The following is an 11319-nucleotide window of genomic DNA, read 5'->3' as shown; positions in this document are numbered from 1 at the left end:
GACTTTTTAAAGTGTATCACAATGAAATGAAACATATTGATATAGCGAACACTATTCATAAAACAACTCAAAAATAGAGCAGATCAAACGCAGATCACCAAAATATCAGAGGTGTAATCAGGTGCCATAGATATGATACATGTATAATAAATGTATATATTTGTTACATAATCGTTATGTTGTGTTGTTTATTTCTTTTGTATACTTTTTGGATGCTTTATTTTCATAGATTTCAAAGGAAATTTCTTTTATTGTAATGAAAATATTTTAGCAGTTATGCTGCTTTTAACTGTAATGCATGTACCTGATCCCTGTTATTTGTTTTTACTTAAAATTAAGAAGCTCATGATATTTTTCTGAATAAAACTGCAGAAAATGTTTCAGTTAACATTTTTGAAAATAAGCAATTATATATTTCCTGAATTCAATTTTCAATTGCATTAAAAAAAATTATGTTGTTTAACTTGTGGTTTGAAAACATTCACATAAGAGAGTTGTCCGTTAAGTTCGTGGAAAACATTTGTAATCACTGATAAACATTGATAAGATATATGAACCTATTATTTTCATTGAATTCGTGTTTCTTTTTATTAACATCTAATTTTCAACAAAAACAAAGCACAAATTGTTATATTTCTATCAGATTAAAAAAAGAACACACTCATACCTTGAGCACTTAACTGAAAATTCTTAACTGACATTTCTAATGTCGCTTTAACCAGTCATAAATGTGTGCACAAAATATTCAGGTTTCATACACAGAATAATATTTAACAATGCTTGTCTCATAGCCTTCAATTCTCCGACTTCTGTCCGTGTAAAACGATTTTATTTATGGCAATACAGTAAAGTTACATTACGAAATTCATTTTTACAGCATTGCAATCTCGGAATGATTGTTTTCCTTCAAGCGTGTCATCCCGTAAACTGTTTCTTCCGTCCGAAAATATCATATGCCAATTACTAATTTACGGCTTCTTTTACAATATTTTCTCGATTGTTTACAAAAAGTATTGGTGTCTGTAGGTATTTATCCGATGTCTACGCAGAAATTTATCAATGCTCACTGCTCCACCTTTTCCAAAAATGTCCTTTTTTCAACAATTCTAATTCGTGTTAATATGGTCCAACTTTGTTTGCTCAGCCATTTTACAACTTTGAATGTTCAAATTTTGCAGATTTGAAATGAAAACGTCTGTCAACCTCATACATGTAATGTAAATGTTATCCAGATTTCTGCAGACTTTAATAAAATATAAATGAAATTTATAAAGTGATAAATTTTTTTAATTAAAATTTTGCGGTGCCCCTGATCTCCATACCAAGTCTAACTATGAAGCCATAATTCTAATTAAATATTTGAAATTGAATCAAATTTTACATCTCTCAGTTAACATTTAATAATAAATATCAATTACGCTACTTTTATTTAATTCGTAGCATGCCCACGACTTAACGGATAACTCTCGTATTCTTTTATACTAAATATATTAAAAATAATAATAATAAGTAACAAATAAATTAAATCAAAGGATTATTTCAGTTGAATGCGCTTTCCCACAATTGAAAAATTCAACGCAGAGACAGCCCTGTGTGTTAAGTCCCATTATAAATATATGACGTCCAATTTTGTTTGTACTGATAGGGTGTTACAGGTAAATATGTTTTAAATTTTATTTATCTTAAATGTACATTTACACAATACAAATCAAGAGCAGAGCTGTTACAGACTTTTAAAACCTGAGTGATATGATTATCGTGGATCCGGAGATGTGAACACCCCTTGTTGATCGGTCACATCCGTCGTTGTTTCCTTGTCATGATCGAAAAAAAAAACTTAAACGCAAACGACAATTCAGTGTGCAAGTAATGGCAGAAACCAGTATGAAAAACTTTTGCGTATAGATAGATTGTATTTGCTGACATTGTTGACGATTAAAAAACTAAATTCATTACGGTCATTACAAAGCTTTGTTCTAAAGTAAACATTAAATACTTTTCTAATAACATATTTAAATAAAAACACTCTGAAGGTTTTTTTTTTTCAATCCCACTTGTCTACATCGTGTCGACATATAGATGGAAGAAGGATAGGGAGATAACGAACTGTATTCAATATCAAAGTCCATTAAGCAATACAAAATAGGAGCAGAGCAAATTGTTTATCTCAGTTTAGAAATTGTTCATACGTAGAGCATGTTCTTGTGTATCGAATCGGCTGAGATATATAGAATCCGTATAAAAATGATGAAGGTATATTGCTGCATAAGTAAGGGAAGTTGATGATAGAAAACTTTAAGTCGTCACGTTTATCATATAGTGTGGTTGTCATATTACCATTTACGTCTTTATCAAGTGAAATATTCAAGTATGAAACAAATTTGTTTCTTTGTGGTATCTTTTATCTCAAGCTCACTGGGATATATAGAAGCGACATAGGAATGGATATGACCATAACTATTGTTTATTGATAATACGTCGCCGATATAGCAAAATATCGATTTGAAGGGCATCAAAAGAGTTTTCTTTTTATAATGTATAACATTTTGTATAACTTCCGCATCGTATTCATTAAAACGAAAATCGGTCTGCTAAAACCGGAGCGTTATTGGAACCGTCATGAATTTCAAGAGATAGTTTGGAAACCTGGTAAAAACGCATAGATATTGTCAAATCACAAACACTATACAGTTAAACATCATACTCTATTTTAATTTAGAATAGTTAGAATCTTGCACTTACAAAATCAACATTGTTACCCTGTAAAGCGCGACCTTTCTATTTGTGATATTTCTAAGGAACTCCTTCTAATATTAACAAAATTTAATTATTATAAGTCTTATTATAAAAATTATTATCTATAGTCTGCCAGATTCACTTTGACATAACTTTTGACACATTTTGGGGACCCGGAATTTATTAACTGTCAAAGGTTGATGAGTCAAGACACTGAGCATCTTCAATATTTAAATGTATACAGTGTAATCTTTAAATTCAAAAAGGCGAATCATAGTGTGTTACATATTAGTTGTCACACTCTTAGGATTCAAGATGAATCAAATGATAAAGTTTGATGATTTTAAGCCAATGTGAACCTGCAAAAACCATGAAATTTCAAATAGGTAATTCTATTCACAATGTCCATTAAAGTGGCCAGTGACAAGTATATCAACTGACAAAGTTCGTAAAAAAGTAAATCATCGTGACTTCCTTTTTCAGTTCCCCCGGCCCGTGGGGATCCGGTTAGAATAGGTCCTCAGTACACCCTTGCTTGTCGTAAAAGGCGACTAAATGGGGCGGTCCTTCGGATGAGACCGTATAAACCGAGGCCTCGTGTCACAGCAGGTATGGCATGATAAAGATCCCTCCCTGCTCAAAGGCATCAAATGCCGAGCATACGCCTAAATTTGCAGCCCTTCACTGGCAATGATGACGTCTCCATTTAAGTGATATATTCTGGAGAGGGACGTTAAACAGTTTACAATCAATAAATCCTTTTCAGTTAACATACCCCGAGGACCGGAGATGCAATTTTCAAGGTTTAATATTGACATTTGCTGTGTTTTTATAAGGCGTAGACATATAGTCGGAGAATCTTGCGGTAGCGTGACGCCACATTAAGGCTAACGTAACATTAACAAAATGCAACAATATAGGGCAAGGGCGTATATCTTTGTGCTTTCAAACATGAAAAATGTAAATATAATGAATGTTTTAAGTTAATTGTGAATTATTTAAGAAGGATATGGAAATAACGAACAGTATTCAATCTCAACGTCCATTAAACAAATATACAAAATAAGAGCAGAGCAAACACGGACCTCCGAAACATCAGAGGTGGGATCAGGTGCCATGGAGGAGTGAGCATCCCCTGCCGACCGGTCACACCCGCCGTGTGCTCGTTGTCATAATCAGGAAATAACGGAAAAAATCCGTGGTCAATTCAGTGTATAAATAATGGACTAACAATTGGTATGAAAAACGTCAGTCAGCATTTCATTCAATGATAAATTGTATTTGCTGACAAGGTCATTGTATCGACCATAGAATTTACGAAATGATGACTTTAAACGAGACTGTTGATATTCTTGTTTCATCAACTTGCTTGTCAATAATTTACCTCGTTTAAGAAATTGTTCATACGTAGAGCATGCTCTTGCGTATCGAATCAACTGAGATATAAATACTCCGTATACAGGTGATGAAGGTATATTGCAGCATAAGTAAGGGAAGTTGACGATAGAAAAGTTAAAGTCATCACGTTTATCATATAGCTTGGTTGTAAGGAATGTTTTTAAGTTTTGTGTGAGTTATTGGTGTGTGAATCACACAGACTTGTCACGTAGGTATATTTAATGAAGCGCACTAGACTAAACTAAACTTAAAATCATTCCTTATGCTTAAAAGTATATGTTTGGAAGCAACTAAAATTTACTCAATATTTGAATTTCTCGCTGCCCTATATCGTTGTAATTTACTGAAGTCTCTGCAGACCCATTATCACATCACGTTAAGGCACATTTCTCCGTGAGTATACACGAAAATGGTTTTCAAATCAGTTTCACAGTTGGCTTAGTAGAAAAACACAGCGAATGTAAATACTTGTGAGTAAATCAGACAGATATGCACAAAAGCATAATTTTAATGCAGCGCTAGCGGGCTTCAAAAAATATGTCTTCGAGACAAGTTTGTGTGATTTACACACCAATAACTCACTCTAAACTTAGCAACATTCCTTAATTGATTCTAAGGCAATTAGAATATGAAACATTCAAAAATAGCAATTAAAGTCCAAAACGTAGCTTGCAAAATATATTGAGATAACGAACAGTATTAATGCAATTCTACTGATCTGCCTAGCTTCAGCTGTAGTTGAAATATAACAACTATGTATTTGAAATATAACAAAAACAATGTATATTAAATAAGAATTGTCATTTATTACATAACAAAAGTATATAGCACAAATATATTTTATTACTACAAAGAACAATACATTTGACAACGGTACATGTATCTCCCCTGTTGCAAGCAATCATCGGTAAGGTGGTTCTAAATTAATAATTACTTAAAAAGATTATCCTTAAAAAGTATATAAAGTTTTCTACTTTTCAAGTGCAATTCTTTGAGACTTTAACTGAAACAATTTTTTTTCCGAAAAGTAAGCTGCACCCATCTTCTTTTTGAATTTTGCAGATAATCATCATTATCAATGAAATATATTGCAAAAAAACCATGTATCTATGTAATCCTAGTGATCTGGCTAGGTTACAGCAACAAATACAATGTTTATTGAGTGAGAATTATCATTTTTTTTTAAATGAAAGTAAGTATATAACACAAATATAGTTAAGGGGGATCACTGGGATAATTTCTTAGTACAAAGAAATATGAATTAGGCCACGGCATTTCCCCAATTGAAAAGAATCATCGGTTAGGCAAAAATATTTTGACGAATAAAAGGTCCATAAAGCACATAATTGTCAAAACAAAATCCTGCCAAATTTTTGACAAAAATAAAATACTTAAAAAACATTCAAATTAATATAACAAAATAACCACATGGCACATAAAATGGCACAGGCATACATAACATGATTAACAAATTAAAATATAGACTACAATGTTTTAATCAAAGAGTATGAAGGTGAAGGGTAGGTAAATAAACTGTCCCACAATTACAGTTTTGATAGAGACACCTCTATACGTCATCTTGATGGTATGAGCCGTGATCAATATTTCAGACATTTCTTCAAATCCTATCACTCTGTAATATAAGCTTAGAACAAACTTATTAAATTGATCGGATCTTTGCCAAGGCCGAGTAGCGATGCCAATTTTCGGCTCCGGAAAAATCTCTATATAATGAAAAATACACAATTCTTTGGTGTTTAAGTCTTGTTTCTTTTCCCAAATACTTCTTTATAAACCTCAGTGAATAATAAAATCATTTTACATTGGAAATATTTTTTACGGATATTTAAAAAATTTTATAATGACATAAAATGAAATTAATAAATGTTAACTTGTGTTAAATATTTTTTTTAAACTCGATGACAGCAAAACGTATGTAATTCGTTTCTAATGCAAAGGCTGCTATGCACTATGCAGGTGCCAGAAGTTTTGAAACTCGGTCTTGAAATTCACGTTCAATCGAAATCCATATTTTTTTTAGATTAAAACATATAACACTTACAGAACATTGAATTCAAATGATGACACAGGGACAGTTTCAAAAATTTCATGACCATTTTGCCCTTTTTTCGTGATCCCCAACAGCTGCCAGGCGCGTGCTTATGCCCTGCCCTACCACACAAATTGCAGACCAACCCCTGTACATATGCCAGAACAGCAAGATTTAGGGGCTCGACCTCCTTACTTTCGAGCTACAATTTGTCCCGTGAACCCACTCCGCCTTTCGGAGGAAATCCCGGACGAGTGGTTTTAGGCCTTAGTTTCGCATTTCTAATAGGTAGGTCCCAAAATTTAACCAGCCCACCCTTTCGCCCCCAATGCACACTGAAAATTATTCCACCAATAAAAGCGACCACCACATGCACTCCAGCCCCGCCTGTCTCCAACTTTTCTCTTTTTTGACCGGGACTTTCCTGCGAAACTAACAGCCTCGCTTTAAAACAGCCATCAAGGCGTGCCACTTTGTTTCGATCGTCAATCAGATATCCAGAAATTAAACCCCCCTCCATTTCCTTTTCAATCATTTTTTACTTAAAAAAAAAACAAAACAAAACAAAAAAAAACTTTTTCGACTTTGGATGTCGTCTACGGCCACATCACGTTGAAAGCACCGGTTCAATGTTGAAAGCAATAAGTTTAATTACTACTGTATACATTTTTATTATACCCCCCGCTTGAAAAGCGGGAGGGTATATAGTAATCGTTAATTCCGTCCGTCCGTCTGTCCGTCCGTCTGTACGTCCGTCCGTCCGTCCGTCCGTCCGTCTGTCTGTCCGTCCGTCTGTTACGCTTTGGGGTACCCATCTCTTATCCGCAACTCCTCTCATACCACTGAATGAAATTTGATGAAACTTTCACAGAATATTTATTACATATTGCCATTGTGCACCTCCTATTTTACTTTTTGATCTGACACATATTTTGGGTTTCCCGGCCACAGGAAAACATGGACTTTTTCACCAGTTATAACCATATTGGAAGCGGGGGGGGGGGTATCATTTAGTGAGCTCATGCTCACAGTACCTCTAGTTTTTAATCTGTTTTTTAAGCAACCCTTATATTTCCTTTTTCCTTCTTGTCTTCAACGCCTATGGCATGCATATGCTCTGTTACATGTAAGACTTATAAAAATATGGTTTAATAAATCATTCTTCAATTTTTTTCCCGATTTCGAAATAACGAAACTACATGTATATCCTTTGAACTCAATCAGGCATGTAATTTTTTTTCCAAACATAAATTTTACTATTTGAAATATTCATTGAAAGGCCATTTGCCTCCTCAATTTTCGTCACAGTATAGTGAAATAAAGGTAAAGAACTATATGTTTTACTGAAATTGTTATTGAAAGACCCCCCCCCCCCCCCCCCCGCAAAAAAATAAGATTTTCGAGTCTGGCAATTTTTCACTTTTTGTGTGTGTGTCGTCTTTTTCCTGGTAAGTTGAAAAAAAAAAACTCCGGTTGACCCCAATCCCCCCCACCCCTTTTTAAAAACGATGCAATGTCACTGTACATAAATGTTTTTGTCACCCCTACTAATGTTATTGTGATTTAAAAATTCATGAAACGTGGTTTAGGCTTACCTATTCAAAGGTTATAGGGTAGATCCGGTTTTATAAATAAAATGGCAGTAAACAGGAAATTGCTATAGTCTGTTTCTTCTGAAAACATGTCCTTTGAAAAATGTGTTTCCACACCTTTCTGAAAGACTTTCATGATTTTCAACAGAAATAGTTGGGGGGGGAGGGTAAATACCAATTAATACATCTTATTTCAGCTCACTAGCGACCGATACTCTTGTTTAAAAAATGAGTAATATCATCTTTACTGACAAACCTTTGTTTGCCTTATTTGGCTATTGCTATTAATGCGCACAGCTTACCACGAGTGACTGACCAATTATTGATTGAACGCGTTTAGGCCAAATACATGTTTACATGTTACTTCGAACACGTGGTTCAGGCCAACCTATGATCATGTCAATGGAGTGCAAAATACAAAAAAATGTTCTTATGAACAAAATGCAAACATTAGAAACTAAGAAAAATATCACGGGCGTTTTTGATTTGTTGTTTACTAGAGAAAAATATGTTTAATAAAATGTTATACGTAGTTAGTATCAAGTTCAGAACATCAGAACTTCAAGGGTAAGGAAAGCGAGCAGCTTCTCGTATGCATTTAAATGGACAAACTTTTTTTTTACAGAACTATACTCGTGATCACGTGTGTTGGCCAGGGATTCCACCTGGCAATTGTATTCACCGATAGTACAATAAAGGAATTTATCAAGTGTAAAATTCCTGTAGTATTCGTCTATGTAGTAACCCATAATGCAATTCTCATTCAGCTGATTTGTCAGTTGAAATCACGTTTGTGCCTCATTTGCTAATCTGACGCCAACAAATAGGGTGTTGCTAAAACGCGGAACGGAAAACGGAACGGAAAGATAACAGTAGATTTTTTCCTATATTCTCCTGTGTAAAACTTTTTTTTACACAGGAGAATATAGGAAAAAATCTACTCATGATCAACAAAGTGTTGCTTATAGTCATATTGATATTGAAGGATGCTCAGGAAGTGAAAATTATGTTTGTGTAAATCATAACCCCCTGGGGTGAGGAGGGCCCCAAAAGGGGATCAAAATTTTACAAAAGTAAATATAAGAATTTTTTTAAATTTCTTCTCAAGAACAGCAAAGCCATTACAATGTTGTACAATGTACAATGGAAGAATATTCAGAAAGTGAAAAAAATCAAGTCCGCCTCCACCCCGGCCCATGTAAGAACTGATTTCTGCTTATTCCCTGACAATGTACTCAGGTGAGCAATGTGGCCCATTGGCCTCTTGGTTATATGTCACAACAAACTTTTGATCATGGCTATCTGTTGGGCTAATCATTTCAGAAAATGTATAATTTATATTTATACATACCTAAATATATAGTTTTATTCCATTGAATAATTTGTAAATATTGATTTGTTAGACAGGTAATATTGTGAACACTTGGAGGCTGCTGTCTATTGAGACATCAAAAGGACTCAGTTCCCAATAGAAAGGTATTTAATATGTTTATGTGTATTTTGATACTTTTAAGTTTTTCAGTTTCTTAAATCGAGAACATTGATACACAAGGCCTGGTTGCCTTTTCTCAACAATTTAGTAACTAAAACAGCCCAAATAAAAATTTTTTGATTTCACATTTGCAGGTGTTTTCGAATAAAGAAAAGAATTTAGTCCTTATCTGCCTACCCTGTTTTTTATCCTCAGTCAGGAGAGGGCAAGCAGACATATTTTGTAAGGATGGTCTGATCTTAATAATAAGTAATAATAAACTTATAAAGAGAGGCGTATTATAATAAGTAGTAATAAATTTATATTAAATAATTATTTCGCTTTATATAATACACTAGATAAATTGAATTTATACATAGAACTTTACCATTTACAGACAGAAAATTAAATATATTGCAGTTGGAAGTTGTAGATTTTACTGACAGACTACAGACTTATAGAGGGAAGAAATACTTTGTTCAAAAGTCTGCCTGAAAGAAATATACAGTTTTTACCGATAAACTCATAATAAACACATATATATATACACACTACATCTCTATTTTAGTCTTTCGATATATGTATTTCCTGTATTTAATTTAAATATTTTCTTTTGTCATTCTCTCGTCATGATACCTCGCTGTCGGATTGCCATTAATTCTAATCGAATATTCTTAATATCTATCGCTTGATCGCCATGTACCATTTGTCTACTCATTTAATCCTTGTATCAATAAATATTAGTGTTTTTCCCGGCAACAATATGTTTCTGATAAATTTCAAGCATATTTTGCTCGTTTTTACAAAATTATTGTTTTCATTGTATTTTAATTTATATAACATCATTTGTTGTAAAACTATTTAATCTAATAACTTGTTAATTACAATATTTATAATTATTTCTTGATTAAAACACTATAGCAAAAAAGAAAGTAATGTTCTAGAAGCTTCCGTCAATATTGAGATCGGCGATTGACAAAAATAATTTACACTTTTCTTTTTTTTTTAATTGGTTACCACAACTTATTTATTTTATATCAATTAAATCAAGTTTTGACTGAATAATTCAGTGATGACATTTTATGAAATAAATAATAGATTGTTTGTTGTCAGTTTCATTAAAATTTGTCAGTAGCTTAGATCCGCCAACCGGAAACGCCACAATATTCACGTTGATGCTATTTCATGGTTGTTTTCAGAATATTGAAGTAGACTTTTAATTTTATGTATGATACTTACAATCCCTGTGAAATCTATATATAGTTTACGGACATCATCTTGTATGTCGTGTAGTATTAGAGGGATAAGTAAGAACTCTTGTGCACACATTTCGGAGTTTATTTGCAAAGTTTATTAATTTATAAGTATAGATGTATATATTCAAACTACTGAACAGATTGGGCAAGATGCATACAATATCTGTAAACACCCTGTTATTGATGTAGAAAATTCTAGAACAATGTTGTAATTTACAGAGAGATCTCCCTGACTGAAGGAAATCAACACAGAATTATAAAGTCACAGGAAATAGAAATAGAAGTCTGGTGTCAGTAATGTATACAACAGTATTACAGAAATCTGTCACAGTGCCAGGTGATAGTAAGTGTAGTCACATTACCCACGTGTCTACGGACCGGGTTTGGATCAGTGATAGTAAAGGCAATCTCATCTTAACAAACAGGACAGGAGACAAACTAGATCAAGTGACAGATTTAACTAAAGATGGTGGTGGAGTACATACTGTGACGCGTGATAGTGCTGTGATTTATATAGACAGTCACTTTAACATCATTAAACTGTCTACAGATAAAGTAAAGACCACAGTGATACCATACGCATCACCAGGGGTACCACGGAGTGTCTACAGCTCCCCCTCCACTGGAGACCTGCTGGTCGCGATGAACATGGATAGACGTGGTACATATACAGGCAAGGTACACCATTACACTAACACAGGAAAACACATACAGACCATACAGCACGATAACACAGGTCAGGAACTGTATAGAGGTCCTAGATACATCACAGAGAACCGCAATGGAGATGTTATTGTGTCTGACTTTCGCCGTGAT

The 11319-nt window shown here is 33.6% G+C and overlaps 1 long non-coding RNA gene across 1 annotated transcript; it reads left to right on the top strand.

Moving 5' to 3' along the window:
* Positions 1–9093: 9093 nt before the first annotated feature.
* On the top strand, positions 9094–11119 carry LOC134262973 (uncharacterized). Its single transcript, XR_009991154.1, has 3 exons — positions 9094–9252; positions 9403–9490; positions 10723–11119. It is a non-coding gene; the product is annotated as an uncharacterized LOC134262973 (long non-coding RNA).
* The last annotated feature ends 200 nt before the right edge of the window (positions 11120–11319 follow it).

This window comes from Saccostrea cucullata, unplaced genomic scaffold, assembly GCF_032062105.1.
Source record: "Saccostrea cucullata isolate Sc308-1 unplaced genomic scaffold, CSIRO_AGI_Scuc_v1 ctg12018, whole genome shotgun sequence".
In the NCBI taxonomy this organism is placed as follows: Eukaryota; Metazoa; Mollusca; class Bivalvia; order Ostreida; family Ostreidae; genus Saccostrea; species Saccostrea cuccullata.
Note: the sequence above shows the minus strand (reverse complement) of the source record. Positions and strands in the feature narration are given on the sequence as shown.